The sequence below is a fragment of the Scyliorhinus torazame genome, chromosome 6 (genome assembly GCF_047496885.1).
Source record: "Scyliorhinus torazame isolate Kashiwa2021f chromosome 6, sScyTor2.1, whole genome shotgun sequence".
NCBI classification, from domain to species: Eukaryota; Metazoa; Chordata; class Chondrichthyes; order Carcharhiniformes; family Scyliorhinidae; genus Scyliorhinus; species Scyliorhinus torazame.
Window position 1 is genome coordinate 151,377,819 of NC_092712.1, and position 19,090 is coordinate 151,396,908.

Below are 19,090 nucleotides of genomic sequence, written 5' to 3' on the forward strand. Positions count from 1 at the left end.
CCAATAAGAGGAAGAACTCAAAAATAAATGTTGCAGACTTCTTCCCCTTCTTCCCCCCCCCCCCCCCTTAACCACCACCACTCACTTCCTTTTAATTCGACGGATTTTTCAGGTTTCCGTATATCAGTTGAAGGTTTGAAGAGTATTTGGTATATACAGATGACTTGTTTTATCAGCAGATAAAAGAATGCCACTTCAGATCAGCCGTGATATTGTTAAATGGCAGAGCAGGCTGGAGGGGCTGAATGGCCTACTCCTGATCCTTGTTTTTATGTTCAGAAATGTGGCCTGTTTGGCAAATAGTTAAAATTATTTAAAATAATTCCTCACTTTTAGTTTGCATCCTGTGAGAGCACAGCTGAGAGAGAGATTGCACTCAAATGAATCCTAGGGTGTTCCTTGTCCTGTTGGCAAGTATGGTTTTGGATTTGGCTGCAATTTTTAATCATTGTTTTTGCACATGTGATATTTCCTGCAGATGTTAAGTTGTGGAAAATTCATAGGGCATGATCTACCAGCCTCGCGCCTGAACAGGGGGGGGGGGGGGGGGGGGGGGTGCCTTCCGGGCTATCTGACACCCCTGGGTGGTCAGGGCAGGGTGGGCCTCCCCTCTCCCTGGAATGTGGGCACATTGGCACCTCCCAGATGACACCTTTACACTGCCAAGGTGCACTGCAAAACCAGCAGGAGCACTCCCAGGGTGGCAGTGTCAGGCTGCCGTGATGGCACTGCCAGGGATCAGGGCCTGAGGGGCCTTGCCCATGAAAGGGGGGATATGAAGGCTGAGGGGGGCAGGAGAGGTAATACGAGCCTCTGGGAGGTTGCAGGGAGGAGTGAAGGGTGGGGGTCCTGGAAGGGGGATTTGTAGGGGGGCCCAAAGAGGGGAGCCCTGAAGAGGGGGGGGCTCTTGGGGTCCCCATAGTGGGGTGCCCTCACTTGGGGGGGGTAATGCCCATGTGTGTGGGAATGACATTGCCCAGGTTGGAGGGTGTGGGGGACCTTCAAGCTCACAGAGATCGGAGCACCCTTTCAAAATAGTGGCCCGATCTCTGAGGAACCGGTCTGGTCAGTGAGTTGTGCTCCCCAAGGGTGAAAATAATTATAACTGTGGGCTAAACAGGTGAGAAACTCCCCAGGGCCCAAAATGTGGCTAAGAGTAGTTAGATGATGGTGGGGAACGAGACAGCGGGAAACTCCCAGTCAAACCCGCCACAAATGACACTTCGAAACTCTTCCGTTTGATCACGCGCACAATGTGTATAGCATTTCTAATTTAAAAGTAAAAGATAGGCCTGTCTGCTCATCTCTATCAATAATGTTTGTGGAAAGTTAACCAGCAAAGACTCAGTGAGTAAAAGCATCGCTTGGTGTGGCCCACTTCCTGGCAATATTGCTGATCTCAGCCAGGATGATGGTAGTCAAGATGTCAGAGTCGACTTCAATATTGCCAATTGAGGAGGGGGAAAGAAATCATCCAGGCCCTGGTTCTTGATTAATTTCCGTTGGCCCTTTCTAGGATTCTAGCCTTGCTAGATTCAGTTTTTAGTTCACTGAAAAAAAAGGGGACTGAACTTGTGGTTCCCTGCCAGTGGTTTTGAAGGCGGGGCAGAAATATAAAATTCCTGTGTGGCCTTTCTGCTGTCCTCCTAACCAATCTGCAGTTTTACATGGGGGGGTTTGGTCCAATTGAGGCATTTCAGTGGCTAATTATTAGATAGGCGAAGGCTGTTTCCTGCCCAGCCTCAATTTTGAGGTTGGTGGTCGGGGTTCAGGGCAAGGGAAAGCCAAAGCCACCCTGCTCAGGCCTCCAGCAAGAAGGTGGTATCACCTCCCTCGATGGCCCTTTTCCACATCGGGGGGGGGGGGGTTCCCACGGCTGCTCTCTCCTCCCAGCCAATACAATGTCTGATTAATTTACTATTGAATAAATATTTATCATCAAGACCTCCACCTGCTTCTGGCCATAATCTCTCCCGGATGTAAGACTGCCTGCACTTGACTGGTCCTGGACTCTGGGACTTTGAATCCGACGACTGCTTGTAGTCCGAGTGTTGGCCACTGCTGCCACTAGCACAGCTGGGACAATAGAGTCTCCAGGCAACCAGATTGGCAGGCGGTAACTCTCTGAAGCAAGACTTTCTCCTGAATGAGGGACGAAGCCCTGTCTCCAGCCAAGTGGCTGCGGGCCTGCTGTTGTGGCAGGGTAGGAAACCCTGCCATTTGAAAAATCTTGCACACAGTCGCCTGGGTGAAGTGATGGAGAGTTGCAGGGGCCCCTGGAATTATATGGCAGCCTGGATGGGAGCCTTTAGGAGAAGAGGTGAGAAGTGTTGGAACGACGCTGACTGCTCCTTCCCAGAGTGACTGGAATGACTGCAATATTGCTGTTTTGCATAATGTTTGATAGCTAGTGTTGACACGAGGCCTATACAGCGATTACATTTTCAATCTACCAGCAGTGTGGTAATGTAAAAATAAAGCTCCAGAATGACTCTAATGGCATTGCTGGTTCAGCTCCCAGACTGCCAAACTATACTGTCACTTCACACAACTGCCTGTTTCACAACCTCTCCTTAAAGCGACTCATGGAGAGACAAATTGGATTAGAGTCAGACACAGTTGAGCAATGCGTTGTTCTCAAAGCCAAAATCTTCAGCTCCTTCAGCATAACATTGATCTTTAGAGGAAAATATTTAATCCTGGCCTGCAGTGTTGCTACGTTTATCCCTTTTTTTTTTTTGCTGCATTTCCAGTGTCAGATTGTGTTTTCTTTTACTGTAAAAAGTTCATATTCATAAATTCAGTGACCTGTTCTATCGTGAAACGGATATAAATTTGAGGTAGATGAGCTGAATTACTCGGGTTAATGGTTTTCAGCTGCTGGTAAGCATCAGAATTCAGTCCGGAGAGTGGAATTATGTTTACTATTTCAAAGAAAATACTCAAAATGAAATCCCTGAGAATGAAATGTCGAAAATGGTGCAGCAGGAAATGTTTGTGAGGATGAGCTGCAAGTCTGTCCTTCCTGATATGACATACTGTATCACTGCAGCAAGCTGTAAGCTATGGCCGTGATGAAACTATATTTTAATGGGATCAAGGTGACTAATTCTCCTCCCACCCCACCCTCACTCCCTCCTCTCCACACACAAAACAGACACTGCACTCCTGTGAATTTAATTCGAGCTCCGCCTGATTCACCTGCATCACTACCACAATCTAGAAGCGTTTAATTGAGTAAATAGTTCTGGATCATTTCATTTTCTTCTGGAATGCTAATAACCATAAAAGGCATTTTCTCTCTTTCAAGTTGCTTCTTTAAAGCCGGGAGTCATGGGAATGGACTGATTCTGGGGAAAAATTATTTGTAATACTTTCTCGTTGGGTTCTATGTCCTGAAGCCAATGAGCCTGTGTGGTGGTTTCAAGATGCACATCAACTCAAGTGCACAAACAGGAATGTGGCTGAAACATCCTGTTGAATAAACCTTTATGGACAATTTTCCACTCTGTGGTCAAGGCTGTCTCTCGAGTGTTGATTATCTTCATGTTCAAAATGCGCTTCAGTGCCAGTGAAGAGGTTCTGCTCCGCACACATTCTTTTCAGGATGTGGGAAGTGACATCCTATTTCGTATTATGAGTGTTGACTCACACAGTATTATGTAGGGTGGGATTTTTCAGATGGTGGGGTTTCCCGCTCCACCAACCAAAATGTCGACAGGAACGCATCCACACTGATCACAGCAGCCTCATGACCATTTGGGGGTCTTGATGGAGAGGTATCCATGGTTGACAGACCTTGGGGAGGGTGGGGGGGGGGGGGGCTGATGTGGCATTGGGTCCTTGGGGAAGGTGCTCTCGCCACTGCCTGCATCCCGAGCAGGGTGGCCTGCTAGGCTTCTCCCCTTCTACTAAGGGGAGGCGGTGGTGTTGTGATATTGTCACTGGACTAGCAAGCCAAAGAACTCGGATTTAAATCCCATCGTAGAAAATGGTGAAATTTGAATTCAATAAAAATCTGGAATTAAAGCCAAATGATTAAGAAATGATTGTCAATTGTCATAAAACCCCATCTGGTTCACTAATGTCCTTTAGGGAAGAAAATCACCTGGTCTGGCCTATATGTGGCTCCAAACCCACAGCAATGTGTTGACTCTTAACTGTCCTCTGAAATGGCCCACCAAATGACGCAGTTAAGGGCAATCGGGGATGGGCAATAAGTGCTGGCACTGCTAGCGAGGACCACATTCTGTGAATGAATTTTTTAAAAATGAAACCTCTCTCATTGGTATTGAAATTGAGGCTGGGCAGGAAATGACCCTAAAGTGGCCTTTAATTATCGAAGAATAGTGGGGAAAGTGAAATTGAGTTTGAACATTTGCCATGATTGTACTGAATGGTGCAGGACTCAATGGTCTGAATAGCCTCCTCTTGCTTCTATTTCTTTTGTTGTTACATTCACCTCATGAAAATGTGTCCACTCCATCTCCATCTCTTCCCTGAAACTTTCTCATTGCTCAAATGTTATTTTGTCGAGCACTGTTGTTTCCAATCCATCTGGACCAGATTTAGCCCTCTAGTAAAGTATTTTTATAATTGGTTATACCTTGTTGTTTTCCATTACTATTCTAAACCTGTTGTAAAAAAGTGTTACATCACATCTACAATACAGAAACAGGCCATTCAGTCCAATGGGTTCATTCTAGTGCTTATAGTCAACAAGCCTCCCCTTACCCTTCCTTATCTAAACCTAACATATCCCTCTATTCCTTTCTCCCTCATCTGTTTATCCAGCTTCCTCTTTAATATATCTATGCTAGTCTCCTCATCTGCTCCTTGTAGTGGGTTCTACATTCTAACCACTCTCTGGTTTAATAGCTTTTTCCTGAATTTGTTAATGGGTTTATTTGTGAGTTTTATACTGATGGCCCCATGTCTGGTCACAAACAAAAGTGGAAACATTTTCTCCAGTTCCATTCTATCAAAGACATCTATCAGATCACTCCTCAGAATTCTCTTTTCTAAAGGCAGGAACCCCAGCCTATTCAATCTTTCCTGATGGGTATAACCTCTCACAGACACTTCTATATGATGAGATCTCTACCCCAGTTAAGAACCTGAGCTCCTCTTGATTAGCATCACCGAGCACACTAGCCGACAAAAGCTACTTGCTACAGATCAGTCAGCTATGTTTATTTTGATAGCATATACAGGGCTGCTGCATGGAACAGTCCTCAAACATTTACTCCTTGTCTGGATTTAATTGTAGCACACGATACTGTCTCTGACAGCTTTTATGACAGCTATGCTGTGATCTCCTTCCGAATATTTGCTTTGCTACCAGGATACAAGGAGGGTGTGTACTTAAGAAAAAAGGTGGATTACCTGCCAGGAAAGAGCATCTTGATTCTTGTGATACTGAACACCTTTCAAACATCACAGTGTTCCCCCTCCCCACCAAGCCTAATTCCAAGGGTTCTGCGGGATATTGTTTTGGGAGGCAACTGATCCGTTTTCGCTGGGCCTGAGGCTATCAGGTTAGCCTGTACCACTGTGTGTTATTGAAAATGAATCTTGCAGCACAAAACAAGACCATTTGGCCCGTTGTGCCTGTGTCAGCCCTTTTAAAGGGCTTTCCATTAAGCCCACTTCCCTGCTCTTTTCCCATAAGCCTACATATCTTCCACTCTGATTCCTTTGGCAAGTGTCATGTTACTTGAAGAATGAAGAAGACTTTATGAAATGGGTCTGCCCCAGTCCCCCACCATCACCCCCCCCCCCCCCCCCCCCCCCCACACACACACTTTAACCTTTTCTCCACTGTCATGGGAAAATCCAGCCCAACATTTCAGATTGTTGACTTTTCATCAGCACTGACAGAAATTGCAGACTTAATTGGTTTTAAACAAGTGCAGAGGCAGGGAAAGTGGGGGAGGAATATAAAGATTAAAAGCAAAGTTCTGTGCCAGATAGAGAATGGATAGTTCACAGGCACTGAGCCAGAATGATGAGTCATACTCTGCAGAAGTGTATTACTGCCGTTGATAGTTTCTGGCGAGTTGTAGTAATACATTTTACAACAAAGCCGATGATCTTCGGTGTCTTGTGCAATTTGTGTTATAAAGTTCGTTCCTGAGGGAGTTCTGATGTCATACAGATTTGCATTTTAGGAGACCAAACACTTCTCTCAAAATATCAGCAGTTCTCAATGTTCCCAGCTGGAAAATATCAGGAGCTGGCGATGGCTGAAGCTTTCCCGATTTGGAAATGGTACGGTCAGCAGTTACATTGAGACGCCCATCATAACATGGCTGCCCAAACGTTAGGTGCTGACCAGAGGCCAGCAAAAGTATTTTCTTTACTGTGTATCACTGGTCTTGGATGCAATCACAACTATAAGCAGCTAATCCTACTTAAAGTGCTGCACAATATAAACATTCCCTAATTTGTCTTTTAACTACTTGAGCTGGGTTAACATTGACTGGATGTTGGTGGGAGACCACCAAAGATGTTTATACGCATTACAGCAGGAAGTGAAAGGGAGGGAGAAGCTTTGACATGTACTTCTTAACTGTTACTGTAGCAATTTTAGAGCATTGCGCATACCCTCTAAACTTTCAAAGCTCAACATACTTTTCTTCTGCAGAGTAAGTTCGAAGAGCTAGATTTTCCGCTCCAGTCAGGGTTTGGATTGGAGGTGGACGGCTTCAGAAATTAGAGCTGCCGACCAGTCGGCCAGCTGTCCAGTTCCATCCTGTCTCCGGGAAATTTTTGTACAGGTGGTATTGGAACCGGGCAGGAGTTACAATGATGGGATTTATAAGATTGTTATATTTTTTAGATCTGTGTAAGGTAAAATTAATGGGTCATGTGACCTGTTCTGAAGTCTGCCTGGCGGCAAGTTTGGATGGTTTGATTGTTAGAGATTAAGTGGGGGCCATCATTTTTTTACTGGGAAGAAGGGACATGGTGTTTACAATTGAGGACAATGGCAGCACCAGAATGCTAACGGTGGATAGACTGCGAGTTTCCAAATCCCAGAATATTTTAAAGAAAGAAATAGGTGGATTTCTAGATGCTAAAAGCATCAAGGGGTATGGGGAGAGCGCGGGAGTATAGCATCAAGATAGAGGATTGGCCATGATCACACTGAATGGCGTAGCAGGCTCAATGGGCTGAATGGCCTACTCCTATTTTGTATGGGTCAGAGTCAAACTTTTTTTCTGCGGACCTATTTTTACCAACTGGCCAACCTTCGTGACCCACGCCGGCTGACCTTCGTGACCCACGCCGGCTGACCTTCGTGACCCACGCCGGCTGACCTCCGTGACCCACGCCGGCCGACCTCCGTGACCCACGCCGGCCGACCTTCGCGACCCACGCCGGCTGACCTTCGTGACCCACGCTGGCTGACATTTGCGGGCCACCATTTTCTCTTAACTTTAATGCGAGAGATGAGCCTGCTTGGTCCTCATGATCTCACTCCAACCAGGTTCACAGGAAAAGAGCATGGATTTCGTACCTCAGTTCATAAACTCTTGAGTAGCTGCCCTGTTGACTGATTATTACAGTAACTCTTCAAGCGGATGAAGTCCACCATCATTGGGATTGACTGGTCACTGTTTCGATGCAATACTTTAATGTAATCTAAAAGGTCAGCAAAAAACTTGAAGTCATCCTTCAGTTACACAGAGGGTGATGATGTGATGATTTCCCATGGCTTTCATTATATCCCTTGCCAAACGTTCAGTTCTGTCCATGATTAAACCATAAGGGTTATATACTCTCCAGTTTACTGCAGTAATGTTAAAGGATGCAAAACAGATCGAGGTCATAGCCTTGTTCATCATCGGTGATCACCACTCAGTCAGCCGCCGCCATGCCGCGATCACACTTTGACCCCAGGTTCAGATCCCAGCACACTCGGGCTGCATGCGCACTCATGAGCGGGCACGCATGCGCAGTGCGGCCGCATTTTTTTAGCTGGTCGCAGCCGCCATTTTCAAAGCCGCTCGCAGGCGGCATTGTTAAAAACCGGCTGCTGTGGCTGTTGTGTGTGAATTCCCATGATCAGGAACGCCGCATTAGCTGGCTCCACGACCCTCCCGTTACCCGCTCGCGGGTCGCAAATCCCACTTTGAAAATGCCTGATCTAGATTACTTTTTTTATTCTCAAAAGTTAAAATGTAGAGCCAATTCATAACTTGTTTGTGCTTCTGTAGCGCCCACTTTTAACTCTAATTTCAACTTTTCTGCTACCATTTGTTAACTGCTGCAAGCACTCTAAGGCAAATCCTCTCTTTCAGGGAAAGCTTCAGCAATAGACAGAGCTATTCTTAACTTTTTGATAAATGTAGGACGCGTCACTGTGAAATCTTGTTCGTTTAAACTCTGGCCAGACACAGTGGGCTGGATCCTCCGCAGCCCCGTGCTGAAATCGCGGCCAGCGTGGGGGCGGAGAATCCACTTTCACGCCGTTATGGGGCCCGGCGCTGGTTCAGCGATTCTCCGGGACCCAAACATCAGCATGACCGCGGAGTACGCTGCACCGCCGGGGGCCATTGCCAGCAATCCTCCGCTCCCGACTGGTCGAGTTCCCGACGGCATGGAACTAACCACCTATTGCCGGTCGGGATGCTGGCGTGACGGCTGCGGACTCAGTCCACGGCCGCCCTGGTCGGCGGCGGGGGGATTAGAAATCGGGGAGGCCTTTATAGGCGGTCGGGGATGAGATCTGGGGGAGTAGATGCTCGGGCACGCGGCCGATCGGGGGAGTCTCGTTTTTTTGTCTGCCTCCGCGGTCCGAGTCCGCCATGGAGCTCAGCACGGCCGCTGGAGGCACCGCCGTGCGCATGCGCGGGCTCCGAACCGGAGGTGCGGGGGCCCGTATCCGCAGCTAAAGCTGCGAGATTTACTCTGGGCCCTGTTGCTAACTTTGCCTTAGTTCAATTGCTCTGTTTTATTACCTTTGCTCTTGAGTCGCCAGGTATCTTTATGATACCGCCACGTGGTTCAAGTCCGAGTAATGATCAATAATCCAATACACCGATTAGTAAGATTTAAATCAAAGCACTTTTATTATACACAGTAATCGCTACTCATGCACAGATTCTACGTCTAAGCTACTTCTACAACTAACAGGCCTACACTTAACTTGGAACTGGCCCACCAGGTCAGGGGAACAAATGGCCTTTCGTTCGGGTTCTGAGCCTGCGGGATTCGAAGTTGGTACAGATTGGTAGCTAGGAGCGCCTATCTTGTAGCGAGCGTTGAATTAAGACTTACGATTCGACCTTCACTGCTCCGGTCACGGTCAATGTTGGTTCGTTGTTGCTGGGTGACCCGGGCAGGACGAAGAGCGCGAAGAAGTGGAGAGGAAGAGAAGAGAGCGATTTGAACTTGGGGCTTAATTCTTATAGTCCCCAGGGGCTTCCCGCCTTTCGGGGCGGCCCCTGAACCTGGTCCCAAGTGATTGGACTTTGTCCCAATCGCTTGGTTCTATTTTCTCCAATGCTGGAGCGGTTCCCTGATAGATGGGCGGTCTTGAGGTGCACGGTCACCTCCTTTTGTGTAGGCTTCTGCTGGCGCCGAAGAATCTGGTTTTGCTTTGTGTGTCTAAATGTTGCTAATTGTTCCCGGGGATTGCTGATTAGTATGCAGATGGCTGTTGTTTTGTTATGCTGATGGTTGCTGGTATCGATATTGTCTGGCCTTTCCAGTGGTAAATACACAGCCAACCTGCAGCTGCTCGTTTGTGTCTTGTTGGTTGACTTTCCCATCAGCCTTTGCCGTTCGCCATTTTGAATCGGGAGTTGGCCATTTTAAGTGGCTACAGCCCCTACTAGCCTCCTGCAGGGCATTAGAATATACAGTGCAGAAGGAGGCCATTCAGCCCATCGAGTCTGCACCGACCCACTTAAGCCCTTACTTCCACCCTATCCCTGTAACCCAATAACCCCGCCTAACCTTTTTGGACACTAAGGGCAATTTAGCATGGCCAGTCCACCTAACCTGCACGTCTTTGGACTGTGGGAGGAAACCGCAGCACCCGGAGGAAACCCACGCAGACTCGGGGAGAACGTGCAGACACTGCACAGACAGTGTCCCAGCGGGGAATCGAACCTGGGACCCTGGCGCTGCGAAGCCACAGTGCTAGTCACTTGTGCTACCGTGCTGCCCAAATTTAAATTGGCATTGAATTAGGTCAATTTTTTTCTCAGAATCTCTGGAGTAAAACTCCACCGTTTTTACGCTACCGGCGTGGGGACATAGTTTAATTTTGGGAGAATCCTGCCCAGTGTTTCTGTCTGTGGATGAGAAATCCTGAAAAGCGTCCCCAATTTTGTTGCAATCACCTTAGAGACTGTTAACTTTTAAAAATAAATATCTTTGTTTGTTTGTGTTGCAACACTTGTTGGAGGGAAGAAAAACCTCAAAGTCTGTTCTCGACCGCGTGGTGTTGGCAAAACTTTGTTTAATTCGGAAAAACTGTGTGCACACAGGAGAGGCAAGTTCTGCTGCTAGCTTTAGCTCTGAAAAGTCAGCTCTGCCTGTCCTCAGAATTACATGCATATACATTTAAAGTTCTTCGGAGTCACAACCATGTATTGACGTCACTGAATCATTTGGAACAATACAAAGTGATCAGTATGCATATTTTCTGGTCCCCGTAATGGGAAAACAATTAAAGAATACAATGTTTCCTTACAATCTCATGGGTTTGTGCTTAACATATTTAACTTCTAGAAGAGGTGCAAATGTGTTGGACAATGGATCCCTTAGACTTACTGGGGCCTCCTGTGTTTCCCTTTTCATATTCAAATGCTCTGTGAGATGATTAAATCATTTTCAATGTGGGTGACTTTAACCCCTTGCTTGCTGGTTTTCCCTTGGTATATGTTTAACCCCTTGCCTACTGGTTTGCCCTTGATCTGTGCTATTACAACACTTTGAGACATCTTTATTATACCAGTCCTGACACGTATAGCAATTTCTTCCGCTAACGACACTAAAAGAAGCATTACCTGCACATGCGCATTTACAGTCTCAGGATTTTTCAGACCTGACACCGGCAGGAACCATCGCAGGCTGGACGGAAACATTTGCAGCGCCTTTAAAGGTCAACGGCTCTCCAAATTTCCCGTCCTACCCGGGACACGGAATATTTCTGCACAAACACGTGGTGGTGGAGGTGGCCCACCATTGGTCTGTGGCGGGATTTACTGGTCTCACTGTTGTCAACGGGGTTTCCCGAGAGCAGATGATCCCGTCCCGCTTAAATGCCTGGAAAATTCTGACCTCTGTGTCAGTGTCAGAGCTGGGTGCATTAAAACAAACAAGTTGGTTTGACACAGACGACCAATAAAATTCAAGTTACACATGTTTCGGTCTCAGAAGTCCTTCACCAATTGCAAGTTGTTGTATCTAGTCTGTGTATCAATTATCAACTGTTCCCTCTGTAGACCATGCTTCTGACGAGGGAGTAAATAATGAAGATATATAATCAGGAATTTCAGTAAATGGGATTCTCAGTTTTCAAAATGGAGAGTTTAAGGACGCTTATGATAAATAAGTGGTCAATAAAAAATGATTTTGACTAAAATATTTAAGAAAAATTCATCATCAAATATGGGACTGAATGAAGAGTACCATTATGTACCAAATGAACTGCGCAAGCTGTGCAAAAAAACTCCTTGTGCTGGATCTAGCTTAAGGAAGCAACACTCACATGTAAATCTCATTGAAATTGAGATTCCACGATATGTTGGGAACGGGAATGAATTGTTGCTGGCAAATTGTGCTTTTCTATTTGCTACAGCAAAATTGATGCTGATCGAAACCCTTGCCAGCGATCGCAGAGACTTCAGGAACAGTTGTGCATGCGCTGACGGCTGCCATGTGGACCAAGTGCGCATGCGCAACTGTTCCTGATGCCTTTCCAGTTGGCAGCAGCAGTTAATGTGAAAATAATTTTGAACTTGGTTAATAGCTGAAATGATGACAGATCAAGATTTCACATTTTACCATGTTTACTATTAACAAATGACAAAACACATTATTAATTAAACACGATCTTTGTGGGCAACGTCTACTTTAAACCACAGAACAGAATACTCCCTTTCACATTAGCCCAATCGAGAAAATATACTTCACAGGTATATTTTTCACTTTCCTTTAGATTGATGTTCTGTTTTCCCAGAATCAATCCCAAGTGATTCTTAGCTGCCAAGAGTTTATTCTTGACTTCCAGTTGCGGCGATGACCAGCTAAGCCGCACGTTTCGGCACCTCCCTTTTCAACGGACTTTTGGGTTCTTATCGGGAGACCCAACGGAAATTTTTTACGGCCAAACCCAGTGTGAGGTGACAAAGGAAGAGGTCCCCCCGGGTGTAGATGGAAAGGAGCGACAGCAGTGTCCAGATTGCGGAGGATCCTCTGGAGCAGCGGCAGGGAAGAGAAGGGAGAAGCAAGATGGCGGCCGAGGGAGCCCAGCTGGTATGGGGCCCGGAACAACAGGAGTTCCTCCGATGATGTGTGGAGGAGCTCAAGAAAGAGGTGCTGGCGCCGATGTTACTGGCAATCGAGGGATTGAAGGAAACACAAAAGGTCCAGGCGATGGAACTCCGTGGAGTGAAGGCAAAGGCAGCCGAGAACGAAGACGAGATACAGGGCCTGGTGGTAAAAACGGAGACGCACGAGGCACTACATAAGAGGTGCATAGAAAGGCTGGAAGCCCTGGAGAACAGCCCAAGGAGGAGGAATCTAAGGATTTTAGGTCTCCCTGAAGGGACAGAGGGGGCTGATGCTGGGGCGTATGTGAGTACGATGCTCCATACTCTAATGGGAGCTGAGGCCCCAACGGGCCCCCTGGAAGTGGAGGGAGCGTACCGTATCCTCGTGAGAAGACCAAAGGCAGGGGAAACAACACGAGCAATAGTGGTGAGGTTCCACCGCTACAGGGACAGGGAGATGGTCCTGAGTTGGGCTAAGAGGACACGGAGCAGCAAGTGGGAGAACGCGGTGATAAGCGTATATCAAGATTGGAGTGCGGAGGTGGCGAGAAGGAGGGCGAGCTTCAATCGGGCCAAGGCGGTGCTCCATAGGAAGAAAGTCAAATTTGGGATGCTGCAGCCGGCAAGATTGTGGGTCACACACCAGGGCAAACACCACTACTTCGAGACGGCGGAGGAGGCATGGACATTCATTCAGGAAGAGAAATTGGACTAGACTTGAGAAATTGATGTCTGGAGAGAGGTAGCGAGGTGGTGGCACGGAAATGTAAAGTGGGGAGAGGGGAGGGCTAATATGTAAGAATGTTGGATGGGGAATTTTTTCAGCCCCCCCCCGGAGGGGGAGGACACGAAGAAATGTGGGCGCCGGTGGAAAAGGGGACAGGGAAGGGGAATGAGGGAACTGCGCAATTAGGGGCGGGGCCGAGAGGGGAGCGCGGGTTTTTTCCCGTGCTATGGAAATTGAGGCGGGGAAAAGGGCGCAGGAAGGAAGGGGGCCTCACACGCAGGGAGGTCAAAGGATAAACGGGGGAAGCCGAGGTCAGCCAGAGTTAGCTGACTCCCGGAAGCAATATGGGGGGAGCAATCAAGCTAGAGGGGAATCTAGCGGGGGGAGAGGGAGGGGAGTGGGATAAACTGGGTTGCTGCTGCTGAGGGTAAGGGGGAGCTGATACGAGACGAGGTGGTCGGGACGGGAGGGCGCCGTCTGGGGGACAGACGGGTGGTGGGGCCTGGGTGAGGAGCTGGCTTAAAAAAGGGGCTGGCTAGTCGACGAGGGGGGGGGGGGTAAATGGCCCCCCAACCCGACTGATCACGTGGAATGTGAGAGGTTTAAGTGGGCCGATTAAGAGGGCAAGGGTGTTTGCGCACTAAAAGAGACTGAAGGCGGACGTGGTTATGCTCCAGGAGACGCACCTGAAATTGGCGGATCAGGTTAGACTGAGGAAAGGATGGGTGGGACAGGTATTCCACTCAGGGTTAGATGCGAGGGGTGGCAATACTGGTGGGGAAACGGGTATCGTTCGAGGCTAAGACCATAGTGGTGGATAGTGGGGGCAGGTACGTGATGGTGAGTGGCAGATTGCAAGGGGAGGCGGTGGTGCTGGTGAACGTATACGCCCCGAACTGGGATGACGCGGGATTCATGAAGCGAATGCTGGGACGTATCCCGGACCTGGAGGCGGGAAGCTTGGTAATGGGGGGGATTTTAACACAGTGCTGGACCCAGGGCTGGACCGGTCCAGATCCAGGACCGGGAGAAGGCCGGCAGCGGCCAAGGTGCTTAAGGGATTTATGGAGCAGATGGGAGGGGTAGATCCGTGGAGATTTGCTAGTCTGATGGGGAAAGAGTTTTCCTTCTTCTCCCACGTCCATAAAGTATACTCCCGGACAGACTTTTTTGTCTCGGGAAGGGCGCTGATCCCGAAAGTGGCAGGAACGGAGTACTCGGCTATAGCCGTTTCAGATCACGCCCCACATTGGGTGGATCTGGATCTAGGAGAGGAAAAGGAGCAGCGCCCACTTTGGAGATTAGACATGGGACTACTGGCGGACGAGGGGGTATGCGGAAGGGTGAGGGGATGCATCGAAAGATACCTGGAGGTTAATGATGGTGGGGAGGTCCAGGTGGGGGTAGTATGGGAAGCGCTGAAGGCGGTGGTTAGAGGAGAGCTGATTTCCATTAGAGCCCACAAGGGGAAACAAGAGGGTAAAGAAAGAGAGAGATTGGTTGGGGAAATTCTGAGGGTAGATAGGCAGTATGCGGAGGCCCCGGATGAAGGGCTATACAAGGAAAGACGAAGACTATAGACGGAGTTTGACCTGCTGACCACGGGAAAGGCGGAGACGCAGTGGAGGAAGGCACAGGGGATACAATATGAATATGGGGAAAGGCGAGTCAGCTGCTGGCCCAACAACTTCGAAAGAGGGGGGCGGCGAGAGAGATCGGAGGAGTTAGGGACGAAACGGGAAAGATGGAGCAGAGAGCAGGAAAAGTGAACGAGGTGTTCAAGTCGTTTTATGAGAGGTTGTATAAGTCCCAACCCCCGGACGGGAAAGAGGGAATGATACACTTTTTGGACCAGCTGGAGTTCCCGAGGGTGGAGGAGCAGGAGGTGGCAGGTCTTGGGGCGCAGATTGAGGTGGAGGAGGTGATCAAAGGAATTGGGAATATGCAAGCAGGGAAGGCCCCGGGACCAGATGGGTTCCCGGTGGAATTTTACAGGAAGTATATGGACCTGCTGGCCCCGCTTCTGGCGAGAACCTTCAATGAGGCTAAGGAAAGGGGGACATTACCCCCGACAATGTCGGAGGCGACGATATCGTTAATTCTGAAACGAGACAAAGACCCGCTGCAATGCGGGTCATACAGGCCCATCTCCCTCCTAAACGTAGATGCCAAGCTGCTGGCCAAAGTGATGGCGACAAGGATAGAGGAGTGCGTCCCAGGGGTGGTACATGATGACCAGACAGGGTTTGTTAAAGGGAGACAATTGAACGCCAATATACGAAGGTTGCTGGGGGTGATGATGATGCCCCCACCGGAGGGGGAGGCAGAGATAGTGGTGGCGATGGATGCAGAGAAGGCATTTGATAGAGTGGAGTGGGACTATTTGTGGGAGGTGCTGAAGAGATTTGGGTTCGGGGAGGGGTTCATTAGATGGGTTAGACTCCTGTACGGGGCCACGGTGGCAAGCGTTGTTACAAATAGGCAAAGATCGGGTTACTTCCGATTACATAGGGGTACAAGACAGGGGTGCCCCCTGTCCCCGTTACTGTTCGCGTTGGCAATTGAGCCATTGGCCATAGCGCTGAGGGACTCTAAGAAGTGGAGGGGGGTGCTTAGAGGGGGAGAGGAACATCGAGTGTCACTGTATGCAGACGATTTACTGCTATATGTGGCGGACCCAGTAGAGGGGATGCCAGAGGTAATGCAGATACTCAGGGAGTTTGGAGAGCTCTCGGGATATAAATTAAATATGGGAAAGAGCGAACTTTTTGTGTTGCACCCCGGGGAACAGGGCAGGGGGATAGATGCTCTGCCGCTGAGGAGAGTGACAGGAAATTTTCGATACCTAGTGGTATCAGGTGGCCAGGAACTGGGGAACCCTACACAAACTTAACCTGACGCAACTGGTAGAGCAGGTGGAGGAGGACTTTAGGAGGTGGGATATGGTGCCCCTGTCATTGGCGGGCAGAGTACAGGCGGTCAAGATGGTGGTCCTCCCGAGGTTTCTTTTCGTGTTTCAGTGCCTCCCCATGCTGATTACTAAGGCCCTTTTTTAAAAAATAGACAGGAGCATTACGAGCTTTGTATGGGCGGGAAAGACCCCGAGGGTAAAGAGGGGGTTCCTGCAGCGCAGTAGGGACAGAGGGGGATTGGCACTGCCGAGTCTGAGTGACTACTATTGGGCCGCTAATGTGTCGATGGTTTGTAAGTGGATGAGGGAAGAGGATGGTGCGGCGTGGAAAAGGCTGGAGATGGCGTCCTGTAAGGGAACAAGCCTGAAAGCACTGGCGACGGTGCCGCTACCGTTCTCCCCAAAAAGGTACACCACAAACCCAGTGGTGGTGGCGACCTTGAAGATCTGGGGGCAGTGGAGATGACACAGGGGAGTGACGGGTGCCTCGGTGTGGTCCCCGATAAGGAATAACCACAGGTTCGTCCCGGGGAGGATAGATGGGGGATTTCAATGTTAGCAGCGAGCAGGAATTAGGAAGCTGAAGGACCTGTTTGTGGACGGGACGTTTGCGAGTTTGGGAGCATTGGAAGAAAAATATAAGTTGCCACCAGGGAACGCTTTCCGATACATGCAAGTGAGGGCATTTACGAGGCAGCAAGTGAGGGCATTTACGAGGCAGCAAGTGAGGGCATTTACGAGGCAACAGGTGAGGGAATTTCCTCAGCTCCAGACGCAAGGGATCCAGGATAGAGTGATTTTGGGGGCATGGGTTGGAGAAGGTAAAGTGTCGGAAATATACAGGGAGATGAGAGACGAGGGGGGAGACGATGGTAGAGGAGCTGAAGGGAAAATGGGAAGAGGAGCTGGGGGAAGAGATTGAGGAGGGGCTGTGGGCAGATGCCCTAAGCAGGGTAAATTCCTCGTCCTCATGTGCCAGGCTTAGCCTGATTCAATTTAAGGTTCTACACAGGGCGCATATGACGGGAGCAAGACTGAGCAGGTTTTTTGGGGTGGAGGATAGGTGTGGGAGGTGCTCGGGAAGCTCGGCGAACCACACCCACATGTTCTGGTCGTGTCCGGCACTGCATGAGTTCTGGGAGGGCGTGGCAAGAGTGGTCTCAAAGGTGGTGTGGGTCCGGGTCAAACCAAGCTGGGGGTTAGCTATATTTGGGGTTGCAGAAGAACCGGGAGTGCAGGAGACGAAAGAGGCCGACGTTCTGGCCTTTGCGTCCCTAGTAGCCCGGCGAAGGATTCTACTCATGTGGAAAGAAGCGAAGCCCCCGGGCTTGGAGGCCTGGATAAACAACATGGCAGGGTTCAAAAGACTGGAGCGAATAAAATATGCGTTAAGAGGATCGGCTCAGGGGTTCACCAGGCGGTGGCAACCGTTCCTTGACTATCTCGCTGAACGATAATGGAAAAACAGAAAAGACAGCAGCAGCAACCCAGGGGGGAGGGGGGGATTATCCCGTGTTTTTGTTTTTTGCCAGTTGTTGATATTTGCTTTTTGTTTATCTCTCCTTTTTTCATTTGTTGTTAGTTCAATATATTATTTAAATAACGTTAACGTTTAATGCATATTCCTTTATTAAGTTGTAAAAACGGAAAATCTCTGTTTGAAAAATGTCAATAAAATATCTTTCAAAAAAAAAGAGTTCATTCTTGTTTTCTTTTCCAGTCTGATAACTTTCAACCTTAAAACTCTCTTTCACAATGAAGTTTTCTTTTCCTGACAAATCTCCCTCTTGCCTAATCTCGACAACTCCTCCAGCCTAATTTGAACTTTCCACAAATTTTACCTTTTCCCTCCGATTGTGAGGGCGTACCCATATTCCTACTCGGAGAACAATAACAATTTTGTTTTTTTAGCTGCTCCCTCTCTCCCAGATTCAGGCAAACTCCAAAAAACTCTGCGATATTCATTAATATTCCAGGAAAAACTACCTTAGCCTTACAGTGGCTTCCTCCGCAGTCTTCCCCAGGGCAATATGAATCATGGGGTATCTAGGTAGAAATGCTAATGAACTGTCCTTCAGAGCACAACTCTCTTTCACCTTGTGAGAGTTTAAAATGTAACTTTACATCCCGACATTCCCAACACTAGCTGGCACTTTTGAGACTTGCTGTTAGCATGCAGGCTGCTACCATTATCTCCAAGTGTAAACACATTGCAAGATAAAAATGAAAGGGATCATGGGGCCTGTTATGAAGTCTGCCCGACAGCAAGTCTGAGTGGTTTGATAGAGGAAAGGGAGGCCCAGATTGTTTTACTGGGAAGAAGAATCCATAGAATCCCTACAGTGCAGAAGGAGGCCATTCGGCCGATCGAGTCTGCACCAGCTCTTGGAAAGAGCACCTACTTAAGACCATGACTCCATCCTATCCCAGTAACCCCACCTAGGCTTTTGGACACTAAGGGGCAATTTAGCTTAGCCAATCCACCTAACCAGCACATATTTGGTCTGTGGGAGGAAACCATAGCACCCGGAGGAAACCCATGCAGACATGGGAAGAACGTGCAAACTCAACACAGACAGTCACCCAAGGCCGGATTTGAACCCAGGTCCCTGGCGCTGAGAGGCAGTGGTCCTAACCAATGCAATAAACCTGACCTTTTTTCTGGCCCCTGGGTGGGTGGGCCAGTCCTAAAAGACGGAATTGTTCATGTTTGGGGGACATTGTGAATGAAAACCTTGGGCTGGATTCTTCGCCGGTGGGATACTCCATTTTGCCGGCAGCCCGGGGGTTTCCCAACGGCGTGGGGCTGCCCCATAATGGGAAAGCCCAATGAATAGCGGCGTAATGGAGCATCTCGTCGGCAGGGTAAAACAGAAATGCGGTGGGGCGGAGAATCCAACCCCTTGTTTTTCTAGTTCAGTGTTTTATCTCTTGCCTCTT

The 19,090-nt window shown here is 48.7% G+C and overlaps 1 protein-coding gene across 2 annotated transcripts in view; it reads left to right on the forward strand.

The window, feature by feature from the left end:
* Positions 1-19,090, forward strand: part of glipr2l (GLI pathogenesis-related 2, like) — a 123,267-nt gene that overhangs the window by 67,576 nt on the left and 36,601 nt on the right. The gene's annotated exons all lie outside the window — the stretch shown is intronic.